The 5,407-nt window shown below is 34.3% G+C and overlaps 1 non-coding gene across 1 annotated transcript; it reads left to right on the plus strand.

Annotated features, from left to right (window-relative positions):
• The first annotated feature begins 5,237 nt into the window (after positions 1-5,237).
• LOC137068394 (5S ribosomal RNA) lies at positions 5,238-5,356 on the plus strand. Its single transcript, XR_010904110.1, has one exon. It is a non-coding gene; the product is annotated as a 5S ribosomal RNA (ribosomal RNA).
• The last annotated feature ends 51 nt before the right edge of the window (positions 5,357-5,407 follow it).

The raw sequence follows: 5,407 nt of genomic DNA on the forward strand, positions 1-5,407 counted from the left end.
AGAAATGTGGAAATGGGAAAATTCTGGCATTGAGGCCAAGACAAGGAAAAGAATATGAACTTACAATGGAAAAGGAAGAAGCATGTGATAATTTGACTGATGGACTGATGATAAAAGGGGTTAAATGTGAAGTAAAAAATCTGCAAAATAGGGACTACGTTGTTTCCTTCATGCACCTGCCCGTCTACCTGGATGATATTGAAATTATCGGAAAATTGGAGGGATGGGGAGTTAATCCCATATCAGAAATCAAAAGAAGACACTACCCGGGCACCGAGATCGAGGATGGAACAAGGTTCCTAAAAGTAAGGTTCCCAAAAGAGGTGGCATCTTTACCTTACAGCACGAAGCTGGAAACAGCTGAAGGGCCGCAGTATTTCCGGGTGATGCACAGTCACCAGGTGAAGACCTGTAGGCTGTGCATGAGCCCGGAGCACCTGCTTAAGGACTGCCCAGAATTTAAGTGCTATAAGTGCCAAGAAAGGGGCCATTTTGCCAGAGAGTGCAATGCGGTAAGGTGCCCGGAGTGTCGGGAAATTTTAAATAAATGTACGTGTGAGATGGAGGAAGAGGAAGGAGGAAGGGAAGAACAGGTGGACGGACAGGTGCATGAAGGAAACAGCGAGGAGGAGGAACAAATGGATGAAGGACAGGAGGAAGAAGGACTACAACAAAAAGAAATGGAAGGAGAAACAAGCAATGGAGAGCAAGTGGAAAGAGAGAAAGAGAACGTTAATTATAATATTGAACAAGCAATGGAGCAGAACCTGAAAGAAATGGAGACATCGGACAATTCTAACAATGTTAAAGAAACGGACAGTGAAGGAGAAATAAAGATGGACAGCATGGACAACATGGACAAAGGGGGGAGAGGACAAATTAGAAGGAGAACAACAGAGGTAAAACCACATTTGGAAAGGGTAAGAAAAAAAGTTATGAAAAGGATACAAAACAGATATGATGTGTTAAGGGACCTGGGGGGAGAAAATGATGAATAATGGTTTTTAAGTATTTATTTTGCTTATTCTTTTTAATGGTTTTAAGTTGTGTTACTTTTAATGCAAGGGGATTGATGGACATAGGAAAATTTGAAAAAGTAAAAGAAAAATGTATAAGGGAAGACATAATTGCACTGCAAGAAACAAACTGGAAAGAAAATGTAATGAATGCGTATAAAAAGAGATGGGATGGAGGTATTTTTTATAATAATGGAGATGGAAGGTTGGGGAGAGGTGTGGCTTTTTTAATGAAGGATGATGTGTTTAAAATGAGTAAAGTTGTATACAAAGATAAAATTGGGAAATGTATGGTTGTGGAGATAAAATGTGAAGGAAGAGATTTGAGTTTAGTAAATGTACATGCACCAGTTGAGGAGAAAGAAAAGAGGGAATTTTTTATTGTTTTAAGAAATATGGTACGGAAGTATAAAGAAATAGTAATGATGGGGGATTTTAACACAGTTTTTAGTAAACAAGATATGGCTGAAGGAATGGTTTTTAAAACTGACACAGGGAGAAAAGAATTAAAACTATTAATGGAAGAAAATAATATGCTAGATGTTTGGAGAGAAAGAAATGAAAAGAAAAAAGAGTTTTCAAGGAGGCAAATAGTGGGGCAGTTTGTATGCCAAACCAGAATTGATTTTGTTTTATGTAGTAGAAATGTGGAGAATTTTATAGAAAATATTAAGTATGAGGACACAAGTTTTAGCGATCACAAGTTTCTATTTTTTAAATTGGATTGGAGTAAAGTGCAAAGAGGGCCGGGAGTATGGGTTTTAAATACACAGATTTTAAAGAATGAAGACTATGTTTTAAAGGTTAAGGAGATTATAGAAAATGAAAAGCAAAATGGAATGTATGAAGATGATAAGAGAATATGGTGGGAGAATGTAAAGTTTTTAATCAAGAAATTCTCGATCAAGTATAGTTGTTTAATACAGAAATGTAAAAGATTTAAAGAAAGAGAAATAAAAGAAAGTTTGGAAATGGAATTGAATAAAGAAAATAAAGACATACAAAAGATAAAGGAAATGGAGGACAAACTGAAAGAAATTGAAGAAAAGGAATATGAGGGGGCGAGGTTAAGAAGCAAAGCTAAATATGTGGTGGAGGGAGAAAAATGTACAAAGTTCTTTTTTGATTTGGAAAAGAAGAAAGGGAAAGCTGAAACGATAAAAGAAATAAGAGGGGAAAATGGGGAAATTGTAGAAGAGAATGAAAAGATTTTAGAAGAAGTAAAGAATTTTTATGAGGATCTGTTCAGTACAAGGGGTGTGGAAGAGGAGGAGAAAAAGAAACTGTTGAATCTGATAAAAGCTAAAGTGAGGGAGGAAGATAAAAAAGAGTGTGACCAAGAAATTAGAGAAGAGGAGATTGAAAGAGCGATAAATCAACTGAATACAAAAAAAAGTCCAGGTATAGATGGTTTGGGAACTGAGTTTTATGTGTGTTTTAAAGGAGTTTTAATAAAGATTTTAAATGAGGTTTTTAAAGAAATATTTGAAAAAGAAGAAATTAATGAAAGAACAAGGATGGGGTTAATGAAACTGATATATAAAAGAAAAGGAGAAAAAGTAGAATTAAAGAATTATAGACCAATTACCATGTTAAATACAGATCTTAAGATTTTAGCAAAAGTTTTAGCAAACAGATTAAAAGAGATAATGCCAACTATAATCGAAACAAACCAAGCGTATGGAGTTAAAGGAAGAGACATAGCAGACATAACAATGAGTATAAGAGACACGATATGGTACATGAAGGAGAAAAATGAAGATGGATATGTAATTAGTTTGGATTTTGAAAAAGCATTTGATAGAGTTGAGCATGAGTATTTATTTCAGGTTTTAAGGAGTTTTGGTTTTGGGGAGAATTTTATTAAATGGATTGAGATTTTATATAGAGGCGCGTTAACAAAGATAAAATGTAATGGGTTTTTAACAGATTGTTTTAAAATTACTAGATCTAGAAGACAGGGCTGTCCACTTTCAGCGTTATTGTACTCACTTGTATCAGAACCGTTAGGATTGGCTATAAAACAAAAAGAAGGAATAGTAGGGATAGAAATTGAGGAAAAGAAGGCTGAAGGGAAGGTGTTTCAATATGCAGATGATACAACAATAATTGTGAAAGGAAGAGAAAGTGTTATAGAAGTTATGAATGTTGTAAATGAATATTGTAAGGGATCTGGTAGTAAAGTAAATGAAGATAAGACAGTATACATGAGATTTGGTAGAGCTATGGTTTTAAGGGATTGTTTTAATTTTAAAGAAGTTGAAGAAATGAGGATTTTAGGGATTTTAATGGGGAAGAATGAGAAGAAAGTAAGAGATGAAATGTGGGAGGAACTAGTAACAGAGATAGAGAGACGGTTAAATTTTTGGAAACTGAGGACACTAAATTTGAAGGGGAAGGTTTTAATATTGAATGTTTTAATGGTTTCTAAGCTGTGGTATGTTCTATATGTAAGTGAAATGCCATTGTGGTCAGAAAAAAGGCTGAAAAAATGTTTTCTTGACTTTTTATGGGAGGGGAAACCAGCAAGAATATCTTATAACACAATTTTAGGGGCGGTAGAGAAGGGGGGCTTAGGGTTAATGGATGTAGAACAGAGGAAAAAAGCGTTGAGAGTGAAAATAGTTAAGAAATATTTAGAAGAAGATAACAAAAATGAGTGGAAAAAAACTATGAAATATTTTTTAAATAAATGTGGGGATTTTAACATGGGGGATGGAATTTTATGGATGAAAACGAAAATTTGGATGACTGAAGGATTACCTGAGTTTTATAGGGGAATTTTAAGTGCTTGGGGAATCTTTTTAAAGAGAATTGAGTATGATCCACATGGGAGAGAAAACATTTTTAATCAACCTTTGTTCTTAAATGGCAATATTTTAAAACAGGGGAAGGAAATATTTTTTAAGAAATGGATGGAAGTGGGAATAACAAGAGTGAGAGATGTTTTGTATGAGTTTAAAGAAGGGTTTTTACCAACACAGTTTATTGTGGATGCAATGGAAGTGGCAAAAGAAGAGTACAGTAAACAAGAAATAACAAACAAATATGAAATTATCAAGAACGCAATACCAAAAGAGTGGATTAAAAGAATAGAGTGTATGGAAGAGCAGAAAGAGAGAAATATGTATGTGAAACTGGGGGAGAAATTGTATGATTTTAAAGAATGTACTGTAAAAATGTTTTATTGTGTTTTTAGAGATGGTGTTTTTAAAGAACCAATTGTAAACAAGTACTGGGTGGAGAAATTTAAAGATTTAAAAGAAGAGTGTATATGGAGAAACATGAGGGGGAGATGTGTGGAAACAAAATTGGAATGTTTGGAGTATTTTATAAGACATAAAGTGGTTTTTACAGAGTCTATTTTAGCTAAAATTGGTTTAGAACAAAGTGCGATGTGTAAAGTGTGTCAGGAAAAGGAAGAGGGGATTTTACATATGTTTTTATATTGTGAAGAATTGGGGGAATTTTTAAGGAAATGTAAATGTGTGATTAAAGATTTGACTGTGGAGTGGGATGAAAATGCAACGGAATGGAACAAAGTGGTGATGTTTGGTTGGGAAAAGGAGTGTCGAAACAAAACGTTTATAAATCTGTGGTTAATGTTAATGAAAAGTGCAATATGGGAGAGAAGAATTGTGGCTAAAAAGGAAAAAATTGTGTTGGATGTTTGGACTGTGTTTAGGAGGAAAACAGAAGTGTATATGGAGAGACTGTATGTGTATTTTAAATGTGAAAGTATGTTGGATGCTTTTTATAATGTCTTTACTTCACATGTTTGTTGTGTTTTAAAAGATTTAATGTGGAAGCTGCCGGGGAGTGAAGGAGATGTGTGAACTATGTTTTGTAAATGTATGATATATGATGTATGTATTTTTTAAATTTGATGTAAATGTGATTGTATAAGGAAAACTTACATTTTTATTGTATTATTTATTGTATTTTATTGATTGAAATTTCTTAATAAAAAAAAAAAAAAAAAAAAAAAAAAAAAAAAGCACGCCCGATCTCGTCTGATCTCGGAAGCTAAGCAGGGTCGGGCCTGGTTAGTACTTGGATGGGAGACCGCCTGGGAATACCAGGTGCTGTAAGCATTTTTGCTAAATTAAAGAAAGAAGAAGAAGAAGAAGAAGAAGAAGAAGAAAAAAAAAAAAAAAAAAAAAAAGAAAAAAAAAAGAGTGTTTGAATTCCTTAAATGGCCCAATTTTGGCAGCAGCTTTCGCTTACGGCCATACCACCCTGAGCACGCCCGATCTCGTCTGATCTCGGAAGCTAAGCAGGGTCGGGCCTGGTTAGTACTTGGATGGGAGACCGCCTGGGAATACCAGGTGCTGTAAGCTTTTTTGTTTCATGGGCGAAGAAAGATTTGTTTTTAAATTAAAATAAATAAG

This window comes from Pseudorasbora parva, unplaced genomic scaffold (assembly GCF_024679245.1).
Source record: "Pseudorasbora parva isolate DD20220531a unplaced genomic scaffold, ASM2467924v1 scaffold_83, whole genome shotgun sequence".
NCBI lineage: Eukaryota > Metazoa > Chordata > Actinopteri > Cypriniformes > Gobionidae > Pseudorasbora > Pseudorasbora parva.